Source organism: Passer domesticus, chromosome 2, assembly GCF_036417665.1.
Source record: "Passer domesticus isolate bPasDom1 chromosome 2, bPasDom1.hap1, whole genome shotgun sequence".
In the NCBI taxonomy this organism is placed as follows: Eukaryota; Metazoa; Chordata; class Aves; order Passeriformes; family Passeridae; genus Passer; species Passer domesticus.
Window position 1 is genome coordinate 125,457,225 of NC_087475.1, and position 19,127 is coordinate 125,476,351.

At 39.7% G+C, this 19,127-nt stretch overlaps 1 long non-coding RNA gene across 2 annotated transcripts in view; it reads right to left on the reverse strand.

Annotated features, from left to right (window-relative positions):
- Window positions 1–5,568: 5,568 nt before the first annotated feature.
- Window positions 5,569–19,127, reverse strand: part of LOC135295067 (uncharacterized) — a 52,148-nt gene continuing 38,589 nt past the window's right edge. Inside the window, exons 3-4 of one of the 2 annotated variants that reach the window (XR_010357132.1) lie at window positions 6,725–6,826; window positions 5,569–6,557 (exon numbers count right to left, since the gene is read on the reverse strand). This is a non-coding gene — a long non-coding RNA (uncharacterized LOC135295067). Of the gene's footprint in view, window positions 6,827–19,127 lie in introns of both variants that reach the window. The other variant, XR_010357131.1, reaches the window with a different exon arrangement.

The window sequence follows — 19,127 nt, forward strand, 5'->3', positions numbered from 1 at the left end:
AACACTGATTATTTGTTCCTAACAGGACTGGCAGTGGGAGATGAATTCCCAAGGATCCGTGTGTGTGACCTCTGATGTTTTGCCGCTGCAAGCAGGGAGAGGCCTCGTAGCTGCCATGTTTGACCCAAAAGTATAAAAAGCTGCAGGGAAGAACCCCCCACACCCTGTGAAAGGTTTTGTGCTCTGTGTGTGTCCCCCTTAGGCAGTGCAGTGACATCTCTGGTGCTCTCCCTTTCCCAAAGTGCTTCCCGTGGCTGTTGGGAAGGCCAGGAAGGCACCAGGCCCAGCCAACCCTTTGACGGTGCCTCCACCTACGAGAAACCACAATTTGTGACTGGGACTGGTGCTTGGAGAAGCCTCACTTTTGTTGGACTGGGAGATTTTTGTGAAGTCAGAGCCAGGATCGTGTGGTTTGGAAGAGGCTCTTTGGAGATTAGCAGCAGATCAGTAGGTTTCTCAACTGCCTCTGACATCTATGAGTAGGAGGGACAATAGCCTGGGGTTTGGGAGAGTCAGGATTGTGTCCCTTGATCTTCCACTTTCTCCTCTGTGACCCCGGGACATGGGACTGGAGCCCAAGTGAAGATCCAAGAGCCAGAGCCTGGGAGGAGAGCAGAGGAAGAAGATAAAAGTTGTCATCAGGCCAGTTTCAGTGCAGGTGTTAGGGTGACCTCCGTGGTGTTCCTTGCTGGACATCTGCACAGTTGAATTCCCTAGGGAGAAAAGTTCCTTGTATCCTTAGGATGGCAATAGGTTAAGCTGTATGTCTGTTTAGTTATTTTAATCCACAAACTCTCTGTAAGTATCAACTGCAACTGGAAAGAAGCTATTAATTAGTAAAAAGTGTTCTTCTCTCCCCTCTTCCTGTAAAGGCTTGAACTGAACAGTTTTCCAGTTCCACCCATGCCTTGGAAAATTTGGAGTATTCAAAACTACACTTCATTAAACACCTCATGTAATCTCTGTAAGGGCACATTGTAGGTTTGAAAATGCCTATTCACTTTTCCCAAAACATTTTCCTTTCTTATGTAAGAATATTGTTTAATTTTTAATTTGAATTGTCACTGTAAACATTTTTTGAAACTTTGATAGCCATGAACAACTGACCTTCTTCCATCTTATTATGATACTACAGCAGCTTTAAAGATAGGACCTCTTTCAGCTGATTTGTTGAAGAAGCTGGGCTGATTTAACAAGTTTTAGAAAAGAACTCTAAAATACCTGACCTGCTTGCCCTGAGGCTGGTGGATGTGAGCTACATGTGGAGTCTGGCAGCTGAGAGGAGGAAACAGTAAGGCAGAACTTGCTGGGATCTTGTATTAAAGTTGTTCTGCTCAGTCATGACCTTCAAGACTGTAATTCAAACAAGGGATCAGTTGCATTAAGAACAGACAGCTCAGACCTTGATGTCTCCACTACCAATGCTGTTCTTACCCTGTGTATTGAAATAAAAATAATGAAATGGCTTTCCAGTGATGATAACTTTATTGAACGTACATCCTAAGTCACTGTTAAATGAGAACAAGTGATAATGACTTTCTTTTGGAGTACTCTGAAATATTTATGATTATTAAAATGTGATCTGTAGAAATTCACATTATAATGCTCAATCTGAGCTCTCTCATGAAGATTTGGAAAGGTCCTAAATATCAGAGTATTTTGTGGCTTTTAGAAGATTTTAGAGTCACATGATTGTCTGATGCAAATCAAGACACCTCCACTGGCATTCTTGTGTTTTTCCACTGAAAATTTAATTATGATATAGCAAAATTCACTGTTGAACTATTCTCTGTGAAATCCAGTAGTGGAACAACAATATATTCACTCCCACAATCATGCAGCATTTCACAATCTTCATTTCCTTTTTAAAGACTGGAGATATCCTGCTAATAGCATTAAACCATCCTCGGACAATTAAAAGCAACAACAACAACTTCTGCAAGTACATAATTGTGTTAGGGTGGAAAATGATCTGCCACTTATACAACTTAGCTAACACAAATAACCAAATAACAGCTGCTGTCCTCTTTGGCTCAGGTCTTACTGACTTAGTTCTGAGTTCCTTTTGCCCTTTTCCAGCTGCTCCTTTGGATGTTTGTTGTGCCTAAGAGTGTGAGCATCCACAGAGGGGCCCAGGCTGCTTTTTGGAAAGATAAATGTTAAAGGTGAAAAGTGGGGTATATAATGCTACATGCTTGAGCTTTGAATTTCCAAGCTGTTGTGAGATATTCTGCATCTGAATCAGCCTGTGAAATACCTCGTTGTTTTTGTTCATAGCTTATTTTTCAGCTGGGAGAACAAGAAATCTAATTTCATCATGACACAGGAACAGTGGATTAAAATTACCCGATGTTAACCAAGCTCACTCTTGCTCCAGACCTTTACCACTTTCTTATTAAATTTTGTGCAGCCCTTAAAAAATATATTTTTAGTACACAGTAAAAAAAAAAATTGAATCTTCAAGAATATATTCCATTTGCTACTTTAAATTCTTGACATGTCTGATAACCTTTATGAAGAGAATCAAGTTAAAATGATAAAGAAATCTCAGGGTCACTGCAGGGATGCTGCAGGAACTCATGGTGGTGTCTCTCTTCCTCCTCATTGTGTCTCTTTCTCTACCCCCTATCTCTCTCCTCATCACATTTGCTGTTAAATAAAATCCATATTATTTACTTTTGCCTATGGTTTCATTTGCACCTTAATTTGGGCAGAGGGATCTTTTAATAATCAGATCCTACCAGGTCTTGGCTTGAGACTGCAGCCAATGCTGTTTGTAGTTGATTTAGTGATTTAGCACAGTGAGAGTAGGCTTTTTTTTTTCTTTTACTTTTTTTTTTTCTAATTTTATATGGTACTTTTTCAGATAAATGGCAAGCAAAAATACTCTTGATAAGGAAGCAGGCATGAGACATTCAATCATGCTGACTTTCAGCTTTTTTTGGGGTAAAAAGAAAGACATTTGCTGACATCTTGCATTGCCATGTGACTGCTTTCAGCGCTTTCCATGACTTTTTTCCTGGAGCAGGTTTGTTTATAAGTGATGTATTTCCTAGCCAGGAATTTTCGCTGTGCACTCTCCATCCCAGTCCAGAGGCACATTGCGAGATTCCGTCAGAGCAGTTCAGGCTCTCCGAGAGCTCCTTGGCTGGAGTGCACCTCAGGCACATATGGAGAAGATATCATCTGCAGAGATTGCACAGGCCCCCAAAATTTCTTTCTTTTTCTTTTTTTTTTTTTTTCACTCAAGGCCTGTTTGAAAACAGCCATCATTTTTGTTTTTAAATGTATTTATGGAAATGCCCTAAATCCCCTACACGTCGGTTCAGTTTGCTTCCCGAGGCCGCAGCAGATCATTTACGGGTTAGTTACACTCCTTGAGACTGAAAAACCCGTAAAGAGCCACAGCAAGGCCTGGAAATCTAATTATTGCTTGCTTACAGCTTCCAAGGGTGAAACCTTGCTCTCAGGTCCTCACCACAAACTGCTGATTTTTAGCAATAATTTATGTGGGTGTGGGTTTTTTGGTTTTTTTTTTAGTCAAGAACACACTTTGTCTGATCTGGACAATTTTAGCTGGGGGCTGAGGCAGTCAAGTGCTTCTTTTTGTGGGGAATATTTGCAGAAGATCCAAGGACTGGACACCTAAGACATGAAAGCTGTGGTTTGATGGATTTTTTTTCCTCAGCATTTCAGTCACTTCCCGATATTGGAGCTTGGTAGCATCACTCATGGGCACAGCAGTGGGCACAGTGCATTTTGTGGGACAAAAGCAGCAGTGTATTTTTCAAGCTGGTGATCATTTCTCTTCACTCAGAGTTCAGGCCCTACCAAGATGAGGTATACAAAGCTGTCATGCCAGGCATTTAATAATTTAATAAGCTTTGGGTTATCCTCTGATGCCAAAGCTTATCCAAAACTGGCTCTCAGCAAAGAGCCAACACCAAATTATAAAGTAAAGGCAGCCTTTGAGCAACCTTAAATTACTCTCACACTTTACCAGCACTTGGAGTACTCCAAGGCAGGCAGTGAGAAGATTTGGGCAGAAAAATCCATCACCATAATTTATCTCCCAGATATGTGTGAGCACATGGCTCAGACAGTGTTTTGTTTAGGGAGTCAGCACTGTTAATGTAAAGGCTTCTCACAGGTTTAATCCAGCATCATTGAATTAAAGGTAAATTAAAGGGCATTGAATTGAAGGGTATCTTGCAGTTTGAATTTAAAATAAGAATCAAGAGAAGTCCTGATTAAACAAAAAAATCTCCTTCCTCCTTATTAAGCTTTCTTATCCGAGCCAGAAAACATTTTTTTTTAATTCATTAGAAGAAAATATCCCCTTGCAAAATAATAATTTCCTAAACATGGTGGATGATGATGTTAGGAAGGATAAGAAGTAGGAGGCTGGATCTCTCTTTTAAGCTATTTGAAATCACTCAAATAAATTCTTTTCTTGGGCCAGGGAGAATTTGAGAGATAATGTAAGAAGTTTCTTACACTTGCTATGTATTTTACATCCACTTGGGGAAAACCACTGCAATTCCAGTCCAAAGATGCTGAAAACTCCTCACTCAGCAGTATTACCTGTTCCTTGTATGGAGAGATTTCATACACAGCATTAATTTATCAGTGGAACAAGATGAATAAAGATTTATCAGTGAAATTATTCCCTTGGAAGGAGCCAGAGGTGACTCTGGGCACTACTTAAGTATTGCTCTGCCCCTGCTCTATAAAATCCAGTGACTTTTAAATGGTGCCCTGGCTTCTGACTGACATTCTCCATATGGAAGAGTTTCATGGGGATGAAAGAAAAGGGACATCTGTCTTGAAATTGTTTTCCATCCCCCTGCATGGAAATCTAATCTAATCTAATCTAAATTTAATCAAGAGAGAATTAAATCTAAGAAGAAATTCCCCACTCCATAAAATTCAAAACCTCTGATTGCCAACTCTTCAGGAAATCATAGAATTCCAGAATAAAGATAGAGAAAACTAATGGGAGATTTCAGCAAACTAAACAGGCAAGTAATACATGTGCCTTTAATTATGTACAAATATATTTGTATATGTAATATTTATTTGAGTCACTCAGCTGAAGTCTATTTTTTATTGAGAACAGATTGAAAATCATCACTTATTGCTATTAGTAGATGTAAATGTGCAGTGAGATGCTTCCTCAAATGAGCAGAGAAACCACATAAGAAGCTGGCTTTGTGTTGTCAAACATTAATTTTTACTTATTTCTATTCTATCTCACCACCTTTACACTGCTTACTCCAAGTCAAAGGCCAGATCAGAAAAATGTTTGCCCCAAAAGCTAAATGGTGATTTTCTTGGTTTTATGTTAAAGAAGAGTAAACAATCTTGAGTTTTTGAGGAAAAACCTACAGGAAAATGTAAGTAGGAGGCATTTTCTACTGCAGAATCTGAGTAACTTCTCTTCATGCAAATGGGAGTTTTTTATGTGCAAGGTTTTGAGAGGTTTGAATAATTAATAGATGCAATTAGACACTATTATAGAGAATAAATGAAAAAAAAAAAACAAAAGCAGGACACTGATACATGCAGGGGGTCCAGGTTAAGATATTTAATATTTCTTAAGATATTTAATATTTCTTATTAATCTTTTGGAGACATCTCTGAAAATACTGTTTCTGAATTGAATTGAAATTATAGTAGCAGAAATTGATGTTTATATTCACATGTGGACAAACCCAGTTCAAAAAAAGCTCTCTTATGTTAGAGATCACATGAAAATCACAGCTGGATCTTAATGCATCCCAAGAGTTGATTAGGACAATATTTGTTTCTTCACAGAGGCAGTTACTAAAAAAACCCTAAATGGGTGAGCTTTGGAACACAGTGGTTTAGTTATTCAATGTCAGGATTTTCAGACAGTTGAGCCTCTGGAAGAGGATAGAAAAGACAATGTATTTACTCTCACGTTCAAAGTAAAGAGACTCCTCTGAAAGCCAACGGTAATTTTACCAATTGTATGATGAATACAAAAGGACAAAATAATATTCTCTTACATTCAGCAATTTTTTACAGGATGGTGTCAGGAAAAGGCTGAGCTGTGCTAAGTCTTGCTGAGAAACCTTTCTGGATCTAGAAGTCATTAGAGGTCCACTACAAACATCTGAACAAACTCTGCAAGGTGCCCTCTGGATCTCACAGCTCATATTTGCACTTTTTTCAGATATTTTTGGCCCCTGTTTGGGCTGTGTAATGGAGTATAACGTCAGGATTGCATAAACTCCAATGTTTTCCTTGGAATTGGTGAGGATTTCACGAGGCCTATGGATTTGCTTTAAATATACAAATATCTCTTCAGACATGTGGCTGCAGGGAAATTCAGCCCTTGGTGTCTGAGCTCTTCTGCTTTGCAGCCTGTGAGAAATTCCAATCAGCTGAGGGCATTTGTTTAAGGGTAGCACAGCTTGGAATTTGGATTATTCCATAGGGATGCTCAGTAGCTGGCCATATTTGAGCTGTCTCTGTTGTGTCCACAGCACAACTCCACTCAGTTTCCGTGAAAACAATGTGCTCATGCCAGTCTGCTGAGAAAAAGAGAGAGAAACAGGGAGGAAAGAAAGAAGAAGGAAGGAAAACCAAGAAAAAAGGAGAGGAAGAACAAAGATAAAGATAAAAAGACAATCCTCCCCTCATCCACCAAGAAGAACAAGGCCTAACAAAAGTGTTATTCACTGCTGAGCTGTAATACCTTATTTTAGCTTCTGATCCGAAATCCTTTGACGTCAATGAACTTTCTTTGACTTTAATGTGCTCTGGCTCAAGCCTGTCATGTGGATCTCAGACTTGCTGTCTGTGAATTAACATGAATCCATGGATTAGCTTTCCAGAACAAACAAATAACTCTACAAGGTAATTAGGCTGGTATTTCAACATTAGCTGGTTGCAATACCCAGGTTCCTGAGCAGATATGTGGGGTGATGGGTTTGAAGGGTGCAGGATGAAGTAATTTCTCAGCAGTGTGCTTTCTGGGGGGGCTGACAGAATTTAGGTTAATGGAAAACATGCCTGTCTTGCACAGTATTTCCACCAGAATTATTGGAGTCTGAACAAAAAACTTTCCCTGTTCTGAAAAACGTGTAGCTGCAGTAATGTGCTTTTTTCCCCTTTGGTGTGTACACCTATATAACTGAGTATATCCATGTCATTATAATGTGTACATGCAGCAGCTCACATTATATAAACACATTAAAATGTAGCCATATCTACCTTATACATTTACAATAAATACCACTTATTATTCCAGAATAATGATTACTTGGGCTCTGCACACTGGATATTAAATATTAAAATAAAATCTTAACTGAGAATTTTTGTTTTCAATGCTTATATCCATATGTTGTTTTTACTTTAAAGGACCATTTTCTGACTCAGCACAGTCGGTAAAATCTTTTTAAGATCCCACTGCCACTCAAGGAGAGGTTTAGTTTTAATATAGTTTATTTTATGGAAACAGTAGGGGATGAATGTGTTTGTGTGCATATAAAGAGGATAAAGAATTCTTTTGTTAACCTGCTAGGACTAATTTTATATGGTTGATGTTCTGTATTATATTTAAATCTGGAACTACCTATTTTAAACCATTTACTGATTTTGTCTGATCAGTGTCCCAAATGTTGCCATTTCACATGGCCAGATCATATTATACTGCAATTTCTAAATTGTGCACACTTAAAAATTCTGCCAAAATATGCAATTTAGTACACAGAAATTAATGGTTGAGGAAAAATATATGTAACAGTTAGCATATTACATGTCATTGCTATAGATTTTATACTTGAATATTTTGGCAGAAGCAACTAGAGGGAGACCAAAATGACACCTATTGAGTAGGAATGAATTCCAAAGTCTCTGTGTTGTTATTACATGTTATTTAAACTGAAATAGAGTAGGTTTAGATGGGATATTGAGAAGGAATTGTTCCCTGTGAGGGTGGGGAGGCCCTGGCACAGGTTCCCAGAGAAGCTGTGGCTGCCCCTGGCAGTGTCCAAGGCCAGGCTGGAGCTTGGAGCATCCTGGGCTGGTGGAAGATGTCTCTGCCCATGGCAGGGGTGGGATGAAATGAACTTTGCTTTAAGGTTGTTCAGAGCCCATTCAAACTGTACCCCTTTAAATTCCATCCCCTTTACACCCATGTAGTTTTTATTTAGTCCCATTAAAAGAGAGAACCAAAACACAGCAATATGGTTTTATCCCCGTATTTGGTGGCAAAAAATCTGTATCTAGTGTAGGCAGAATCAGGATTTGTCCATATGCTGGGCATTGTTAATTCTTGTTCTTATCCCTCTTTGTTGCACTCTGGTCAGAAAAACCATCCTGGAAAGGTGGAGGCCACTAAGGCTCAGCCATAAACCACATTCCTCTTTCTGTGCATGTATACATTTGTGGTGTATAATTTTAAAAAATGATTATGTTTTATTCAAACAAAAGCTAATCCATGTAGCAGTGTAACAAGAAGCCATCAGAAAAAAAAAATTAAAAAAAAAGAAAAGAAAAGCTGTGTTCTGAGGTTGAAAGGGAATAAGTGGTTGGTGTGTTTAAAACAAAGACTCATTTTCTCACTGCACGCTCTTGCACAAGCGCCAGTGACCACAATTGAAAACTCCTTGCCTGGGTGATGTAACAATGCTGGTCTGAGCCCACTGCTCTGATGCTTTCTCCTTATAGAGGTCAATCACAGTTGCTCTGTTTCTGTGGCTTTTCTTCAGGGCAGCCTGACTCCTTGCTGAGCTCTGTGACCCAGTGTCACCATCTTTGTCGTGATGATCTCCTAAAATATTTATGGGCTGGCTCCAGTGCCCTTTGAGACACCCTAAACAGGACCAGGGGCTGGCTGCTGGACCCAGGAGCAGAACTGAATCCTGTTGTTTTTGTTACTTTCTAATATTTTTCTTAATTTGTTTAACCAGAAAAACCCAACTCATGCTCAGATCTAAGAGAGTAATTATGTATTTATATATATAAAAAAAACCCTGTGTATATATGTCTGTGTCTGCAGTTATCATTCAAGTTTCAGTGTTGTGCTGGGTTTGGCTGGGGCAGGGTAAATTATTTTTAAATGGGAAATGAGAAGAACCAAATGCAAGGTGGTGATGCAAAAAGAGAAGGAGACAGGGAAGCACCTGGCTTGTACAGGGGACATCTGTTTTTACTGGGTTTTACACAGTAGGGAGGGGAGAGAGGAATAATTTCACACAAAAAGCAAAGAATTGACAGAATTTTATCTGGATATGGAGGAAGGAAGAAAAAAGAGAGAGAAGCCTAAAGCATGAACAATTTCTAAATATGAAGACCTGAATTTTTGAGTAACTAAATAACTGCCATTTTATTGAAGCCAGATTTTGTGCTCAGTGTCCCACCTCCCTGGCACCCTGGTGGCCATTTCACCTGCCAGTCTGACATGTGTGACCATGTATTTCATTCCCTTCCTAAAGGGTTTTTGATTCCTTTCCAGATGGTCCAAGCCCCAATGGACCAAAGTGCATTCAGCTGTTGTAGCACAGAGCTTTGGTACAAGTGTCACTAGCACATTTTGTGTTAAAAAACTTATTTTGGGTAAGAACTATGATCAGAAAAGAAGATGAGGAGGAGTCGGAAGATGAGGAGGAGTCGGAAGACCATTTCTGTGTATTTTAATTTGGGATCATTTTGCCTGGGACAAATTCAGTGAGTGCCTCTCTGAGGGCATTGCACATGCCTATAATGGGTCTGAATTTAGCCTAATTGGCACCAGGCACATGGCACCATCAGTAGACAGCACTTCTGGAAATCTAATTACAGCAGCAGGATGTCAGAGCTCCCAAAACTGGAACAGCACCTTTCAGGGCAATAACATTAGTAGCCCCAAAACTCCTGTTTATCCATTTTATTTATCTGTGGGGAAGGAACAGCATTAGGTACAAGGATGTGTTTATCACTCGTGACAAATATCTGCGCCTTAGGACAGGCCCAAGATGGAGCTGGACATTTACAAAAACATCTGAGCTAAGAAATTTCAGGATAATTTCTAAGCCCTGCTAGAAGAAGTGATAGAATTCCCATGGGGTTTGGTGTATCTGGAATGCTCTCAGGTGGTGTCAGGCTGTTTGTGATGGCCCTGGAAGCTGTCCCTGAAGAGATGTTGCGTGGGACAGACAAGGCTGTAATGTTCTGAGTGGAGAACTTTGGGACAGGAGATGCTTTGGGATGAAAAACAGCAACCTTATTAATCAGGGAATTTCCCTTCTCTGCAGAGGGCAGCTGGCGTGGAACTTGTCTGAAGTATCCTAGAGATGGGCAAGGTCTGGTTTCCTGTCCCAGCCCCACAGAATGTCAAACCCCTCTTTCTCTGCTTTTGCATAATATAAACAATGAAGTGATAGATAATAATTTTTATCCTTTCTCCTCTTGCCTCAGCTTTTCATTTGGGCAGTCACAAAGTCCCTCTGTTTTGACATGAACAGATTGTTTCTTTCTCTGTCCCTGTCTCTTTTGGTCTGCATTAAAAATGTGTCTTCCTGAAAATAGAAGCCTTTGCTTGCACATTGGCCATGCTCTCTGTATTTTGAATTGCTCATCCTTTACCCCTGACTTGGCCTATTTGAGATGCAATCAACAAATCACAGTATTTCCAGTCATTTTTCTTGCAGAGCTAATCTGGGAAAAGTTCTTTCCAAACAGAATGTCTGGGACTTGCTGCTGGATTATTTCCTCTCCGTTTTATCACCTCCATAAGCAAATAATAGCCAGGGTAGGAACAGAAAGGTCCTGCAGCAAAATTAACTTAAAAATTAGCTGTAGTGTTCTCTGATGAGAGACCAATTATAAGAGAGATGCTGTATTTCTCTTCTCTGCAGGATAATTAAAACTGATTAACAAGTGGCTGGTTTTTTCTGTTTTCCATACAGAACCACATTCAAAATTTGAAATAGATGCTGCTAATCCTCAGCAGTACCTGTTAATTTAGCACAAATTGTCTGATTGAATCCATTTTAGTCACCAGTTCTAAAATCACAAAAAACAATAATTTATGAGCGCACTGACAAGAATCTGTGTTAGATGGAGTCAAGGAGGATAATAAAGACTGTATCTATGGAAAAAAAAGGGCCATTCTGGGAAAAATTGCCAGACTTGACTCATTCTAAGCACAAAAGGTTGGAAAAGATACGAAAATTCGAGTATGGAAAACAAAGAGAGGAAATGACTTTGCAGGACAGTAGCCAGTGGGTTATTTAGTTCTTTGTAGGACTGAAATACAAAGCAGCTTTAGTTATGGGACTTGGAGAAGACTGAGGCTTAATTTTCAGACATATCTACCTAAATCCATCAGATGTACTTCAGGCTTTAAACACTTTTATTTTTAAGCTTTCTGCTTTTTTCCCAGATATCTATAAATCTTGGGGTATTTAATCAAGACATATTATAGCACTGTGAAAAGTTGTATTCTGAACAATGATTTGATGTTTGCTTTCAAGTTCAGTTTGATATGTGTTAATGGTATGCAAAAAAAGGCATTTTTGCATATGAGAGACAAGCAGATACATAGAAGTGTGGCTGAGTTTTTGGGGTTTTTTCCCCCTAGTATTTCAAAGCCAATGACAATCTCCTGACTATTAATGGGATGGGAAAAAAAAAGAGGAAAGGAAAGGAAAGGAAAGGAAAGGAAAGGAAAGGAAAGGAAAGGAAAGGAAAGGAAAGGAAAGGAAAGGAAAGGAAAGGAAAGGAAAGGAAAGGAAAGGAAAGGAAAGGAAAGGAAAGGAAAGGAAAGGAAAGGAAAGGAAAGGAAAGGAAAGGAAAGGAAAGGAAAGGAAAGGAAAGGAAAGGAAAGGAAAGGAAAGGAAAGGAAAGGAAAGGAAAGGAAAGGAAAAAGGTTTAAGAGTGTTCTGGGACTCTCGTATACCTCAAATAGAAATTAAGGGGAGAAAATAAAAAAATATAGTTTGATAATTAGGCCTCTGAAAACAACCAAGATAGAAACACAGGCCTTGTGAAGGCCATGACATTTTCTGGCCCAGGGCAATGTTTGGTGTTCACCATGGAGATAATTTAACAGGGAGGATTATCTGGTGTCTTCAGCTGGACACCTTGGGGCTGACGCTCAGGGAGAAGGAACAAAACTGAATCCCAGGTCATGCTCCAGCTGGGAAAGTGCAAAAGAAATCAAGAGACAGCAGTCAGGTCCTTGGCTCATGGTTTAGTTAGAATATTTTGCTGCTACTGGCAGCTCTGGTGGCTTTTCTCTGCATCCAGCAGTCTCTTAGAGATGCAAAATTGCTCATGACACCATTCAGCACAGTTTGGGCCCAGAGATAAAGCCCCTCTGCTGCCTCCCTGCCATGGGCAGTGGGCAATGATGAGTGGAAGCATCATGAGGCTGTTTTTCTCATGCTCTACTTAATATTTGCTTCTCCTGTAATTCTCCTGTAATTCTCAATTCATTCCTTCAGGATTTTACCTTTATTCTCTGTAATTTTTAATTTATTATAAATTAAAGTGCAAATATCTACCCATCCCTCAGAACCACTGATGTACTTTCCACAATGGAGTCAGAGGATGTGACATCTTCATTTGTGTAAATCAGTATTTATTGACACTGCAGGTAATTATTAATTAGGTGTTTCCAATGCAAAATACAGAGCAAACCTTTAGTGCTGGAATTGGCACCTAGAAAAGTATGATTGTGAGTTTACAAAAACACAGAATAGTCCGGAGATTCTCTGGTTCACAACCAGGTTAGAATCTAGAAATAGGTGATAAGAATTGAGTGAACTGAGAATGGTTATCCATCAACATAACAATATTCCTATTCTAACCTGGCAACATAAATTGAAATAACATATGTATGTATATATGTATTGAAATCCTTCATGCTAGCATGAACTTCCTTCAGCAAGATCTTTACTGGTCCGTTGAACTAGAAATTTGGGTGGGGGACAAATTTGATAAATTTATAATTATGCAAACTTGCCAGGCTCTGTATAAGCACCAGGAGGAGGTAGCAGGACTTTGCAAATGCAAACTGTATCTGTCAATGCCCTTTAGCTTTCCTTCAGCTCTTGAGAAGTTTGCTAACAGGCTGCTGATTAATGTGATGTGTACTTAATTACTGAATGCCTATTTCTAATCCTTGCAATAATTAACATCAACAAGAGTGCTGTTGACAAGGAGGGTGATTTGCAGCCGGAGTGTGAAGGTTTGACTGAGCTTGGCATCAGGCTGTGGGAGTTAGAGAACACCTGAATTTTGTCCTGCTCTGTCAATCATTTGGGCTTAGGCTTGGCTGGCCTTTGGCTTATTCCCCAAAACAGAATTTCCAGCTGTGGGAAGCAGTGGCAGACTGATCCCAGCAGAGGATTGTGGGGCAGCTCCTTCCCTCTCCTTTGCCTGGAGCTGTTGTCTCCCCAGAAAAGGCTTCATCTACACCAGGCCACCAGTTTGTGAGCCCAGCAGAATAGGGAACACCTGACCCTCCCAGGGAATCTTGCTGCATGAGGGGCTCTTTGTACCCTTCAATAAAAGATGCACACACCTGAAGGGCTCTTTTGCTCCTCTTTTGCTTCTCTGATTCCTGGGCACAATCCACGGGGATGAATTCAGAGCACCATGATGCTCCCATGATCACTGCAATTTTCTACACATGAGCTGCTGGGACAGCTCATTTTGGGAAAGCTGTGGGACACAAAATGAGAAGGAGCCACTCCCTTGGCATTTTTTGCCAGGCTCTGTCCACTCACCTCAGTAACTCAGTTCAACATCCAGGATTTCTGCAGGTGTTGGATGAAAAGGAGTGGCTCAGCTCTCACATTGCTGTGCCTCAGCTCCCATTCTCCTCCGAGTTCCTTGGCTAGACACAGTCCCTGGGTGTCCCTCAGCTGCCTGCCACAGCCTGAGCTGCAGCATGGATGCATTAACCCAGCCTCATCCCTCAGGATCAGGCTGGGGATTCACCTCAGGTTAGGATCTGCTTCATCCTTTTTGGGATTATTATTTGATTCCCACATTTTCAACTCGTTTTGGTTGCAGTTTTCTCTGAGGTCACCAGCTCTGTCTTGGTTTCTGGCTGTTCTCATTAATATCACAGGATCTGACACTAGCTTTGTGTTCTACAGCTGCATGATAACTAAATTAATTCAGTTTATCCACCATAATAAAACAATGTTTTCCTAAAACTTAATGTTATAAAATAAAGCATAGGAAAAACCCCTATATTTTTATACATAATATCTTTTTTACTAATACAAATAATGGGAATTATTTAAACAAGTCTGATTAAATTCCTTTTAAAAGCTCACAATATTTGATCAAACTCTACTAAAAGAATAACATTTATTTTAATATACATTATTCAATGTATATCTATTATACTGAAATACAACCCTAAAAAAATATGTACACGACACAGAAATAAGTACTGTGACAACAAATGGGATTACTGGCAGCTGATTAATTGATTTGTTTGGATAATGAAGATATTAACACAAATTTTTGATATATAGGGTTATTCAGAGTTTTTTTGCCAAAAGATATCAGGAATTAGCAATGCAAAAAATTAACAATTCCAGATGAAAAAGAGAAGTTTCCTAAGAAATTTCTTGTTTCTGGTTCACCTCATTGAATTTCTGACTCATTGATTCACCTATTGAAGTAATTGTAATATTTAAGGTCTTACATTACCCATGGCTCTCTTAGAAGCTGCTTTACTGAATTATTTACTGAGGGATTTGGCAATCCAAACCAGGGAGATTTTGTGCATAGAAATCCACATCTCTTAAGTGTGTTGTTTTTTTTTTTTTTTAATTTTCTCCCAAAGCTTTCAGGATGGATTGGATTTAATGTGCACCAGTCCTAAGTGTCAACTCACCATCCTTGAGCGAAAAAATAAAGATGTGCTTGGAAAAAGCTCAATGTATGATAACATTAAATTTAACTATAGGATCTCACAGGTAAATAAAATAGCATTGTGCTCTTTCTTGCTGGATAAATTATATATATATATATATATGTATAGGTGTATTGGGGTTTTTGAGGTTGGTTGGCTGGTTGGTTGGTTGGGGTTTTGTAACCTGCCTTTTTATTCATAAACATGTCAAGTTCTTGTAAGGGATCATGGAGCTGGTGCAATGGTGGGCAGGTTTCTGAGGCACCTTCCAGGCTGCAGGGAAGGGAACAAGCAAACCTTCCTGGGAGCAAAAGGTAGAGAATGATGCAAACCACAAATCTCCTGATCTACTACCTGGAAGCAAAATACCTGTAATGGGACAGGAGAAGCTGTGTATAAATCCTTCTAATTTCCATTCCATTTCCCATAGACAATTTGAATTTCCTCTGTTTGGAAAGTTAAGTTTTCCAGTCTTCTTGGCTATTTTGAGTTTTAAAGTGTCTGGGTTTCTTTGAGGAGTTTGCTATAAAAGCAAGGCCTAAGCACATCCATCACAAGGTTATGGCTGAGTCCCTGGGCCATAACCTCACCCCCCTTCCCCTAAAGGAGTCATCCAAAGGGAGACCTTTGAAGGTGCAGATGCCCTTTGAGATCCTGGCTCTCACCAGTGCTCTTTGGATTGAAAATCTGCTTTTTGTATCTGAAGGAACCACCTGAAAAATGTCTGCTTGTGTTGCAGTGCTTCCAGCGGAGCCAATGGCCTTGCTCTGACATTTAGTGCCCTTTTAACACAATATTTTAACTTCCATTTCTATGGTGCTGGCTGCAGAACCTCGGCAGCTGAAAACCTAAGGAGTTTCCTGGCTGTGAAGATAAACTCAGTGTATGACACACGGTTTGGAAGTGGGAACACTCCAGTGGCAGATCTTGTTTGTTCAGTCTGACTGAATCCAGTCCCATTGACTCGACAATTTCCCAACCCTGTGTTACCTCTGCTTTGCAGAAATTTAAGAGAATTTCTGTCTTGGCTGTGAGATGGGGATTTTCAGTGTCATTTTGCAGGTGAGGAACTGAAGCACTGGAAGACCTGTTCAAGTATTTACAAAATCTACTGCCAGGATAAAACTGAATTTAATTATCCCAGAGCAGTCCCTGAATTAAATTTCCCTTCTATGAGTTTGTCTGCTTAAAAAAGAGAGCATTTTGTTGATATGTTTTAAACTGAAGATAGATTTATTTTAATAACTGACGGTTTTGTTTTTTATGATTTCAATGCTTTATGTCAAATATAAATGATACCTGCACAAACGTACTGTCCAAATACAGCAGACAAACCCAGATGAATATTGTGCTCTCACCTGAGAAAGGCAGAGGGGCAGAATTCCTCCATCCCTTCTGCCCACGGGGCTTTGGGTACAGCACAGGGGGGATTCTGGGCTGGGGCTTGTGCTGCTCTCACCCAGCAGCACCCCCAAATCCTTCTCCCCAGGGCTGCTCTGGATCTGTGCATCCCCAACCTGGGAGTTTCCCCAGTCCAGGTGCAGCATCTTTTACTTGTTAGGACATCCTGCTCTGCTGAATGCATGTCTTTGTCCCCATTTTAGACACCTCTGGAGATAAAACATGAGCTGACAACACCTGCTTTATGTGTTCAGCTTTGGGAACGGCTATCAGCAGCTTGTTTCATTTGGAGGCATAATTACACATATTTTTTTTCCATTTAATGGACTTGCATGACCTTTTAACTGAAATTCCCTTTGAACTGGGATTCCTGTCCTCTCCAGTGCTGCTGTTCAGGTCCCTGCCAAGGAACTGGACAGGGTTTCTTGCTTTTCAGTCCCCTTAGTTTCTGTGTCTGGAACTAATGCTCATGAATTTGTCCAAGCCCTCTTTGAACCTGCTGATAATAATTTAGTTTCCTGAGGCAGTAATTCCCAGAGGTTCACTGTGTGCTGTGTAAAACAGGTTTTTTAAATCTATTTAAATATCCTACTAGATTTGTCAGGAGAATTTTAGTTTTTGGATTTGGTTGATAATCTTTGGGTTCATTCCAGTTTGTCTCTCTTGAGGTGGATTGGGAATATTTGATCTATTTAAATCTGAAGATCTAAAAGAAAATAACTTTTCTTCCTTCCCTCCTGAGCTATATCTCAAAATATCTGCTGTACATTTCAGTGCCTGATAAACATGGAAAGAAGCAAAAATGTATTTAAAAGAGATATCTTTCTGTTTGTTGCCTCTGTGCATGATAATGAATATTGATTCTGAAATCACAGCAGAAAAAAAATTATTTTTTCCTGAAGACCATCCAGACAGGTTGTGATGTGAACAAGTGAGAGACTTGATTTCATTGTGTTGTGGGAAGAAAATGGTAATATAATGTTTAAAAATTATGGTACAGAGAAAAAAAATCTTACACATCTTAAGTGTCTCCAAGCAATTTATGATTTTTCTTTTCCAGTGCCATAATTCACCCATGACTTAAATATTATGCTAGCAGTAACTCTGGAAATGTTTTTTATGCTGTTTAGAGCCCTTTTTACATTGTTTTGAAAGCTAAAGATTAGAAAAACACAAATTAACAAACCAGGTGAGATACTTAGCTACAATGTGAATATCCTGTGTAAATAAAATCTCCATGTAATTGACACGGTTTTGCCAGCTTCACATTTAGACATCCAGGATGGCTATTTTAAGAATATATTTAAATTTTTATTCCATTTTCCATGGTTACTGAAGCTTAAAGCTCAAATATTATTAGCATTATTATCTAGGAAAACAGTTAAGGTTATTTGAAATTAATCACATGCAACAAGTCTTTCAGCAAACAACCAAAACATTTGAGTTTCTTTTTTGTTTGTTTGTTTGTTTTGGGGGGGTTGATTTGTTTTGTTTTGATGTTTTTTGGATTTTGGGGGGGGGTTTGTTTGTTTGTTTTGCTTTGGGTTTTTGGTTGGTTGGTTGGTTGGTTTAGTTTGGTTTCATTTAGTTTTGGTTTTGTTGGGTTTTTTGGGGCATTTTGGTGGTTTTTTCAGTCAAACTGGGGCTCAGTTTTGGAAGCCAATTAGAAGAATTTGGACTTTCTACCTGCAATCATCTGAATTCACTGACTCTTGCAGGAATTTAAGTAGAAAAACATAAGGAAGCCAAACATTTTATTTACATAAGCTGCATTTCAAAATAGAAGAACTTCATTTTCAGCTGTGCAAGCCACATTCTTCACTCAGTCTCATGTTTCTTAAAATAATTTGGCCCCTTGCCTTGCAGATTTTGAGGGCAGCTGCGTTGTTTTTGCAAAGCAAACTGTGCAGTGAGTGCCCTGGGCAGTGTCACTCAGACTGATGCAGAGGTTGGATGCTGTGGCTCTTGGAGGGAGGCTGGAGGTGACCTGTTCCAAGGAGCTTGTAGCAGCACAGCCTCAGGAATGAAGCAACCATCCAGGCTCTGAGTGTGGGTGAAATGTGAGGAATTGCTCCTTGGAGCCCTTCCAGAAGCCCAGTCAGTGCCACTGTAATTTGTAATTTGTCAGGGCTCTGGATTCTATAAGGGGAACACATCATGTGCAACGTGTGTTCTTTGTGTTTAAAGAATCTGGGGGGTGCATGAGCATTTTCTGGGAATGAAATCAGTGTGATTTGGTTTCTGGAGAAATAAATTCCCCTGAACTCTTTGCTTTGCTCTTTGTCTTCTGTTAAAGCCGGCAAGATTAACGTGAGTGAAATAATCTGTTTGATAAATGTGTCAAACTACTGTAAGAGTATGCAAAAAAAACCCCAAAACCCTGCAGTGTCGGGGATGTTTGAGATAATTAAAAGCATTTAGTGGTGGGTAAAGCAGATACAGACCCACATTTCTGCACGAGGGAGCTTAATTCCTGCATTTTCACAGGCACTGCTCCAGAATATCCCAGTGGGGCACAAGGCCCTTTACAAAAAGGTTTGACAAGTGTGTCCAGAAAAGTAGTGAAACACTTCCAACACCAAGATTTCTACTTTCTTTGCCTCTAGATTTGAAGGGAGAGAATTTGGAGAGTGACAGCAGCAGGGAGTCAGTGGGAAGGTGTGAGGAACAAGCTGGCAGCTCTCCAGGGAGTTGCTTGGAGCTATGGTTGTACCTGCTGAGGGTATTTTCCTTAAAATTTGCTCAGGAATGGGACTTTCTGCTGCAAGGTCTTGGGTTGCTGGCAAAGAACATCATGAGAGGTTGGCTACAAACAGCCATGAGACAAGGTAGGCTG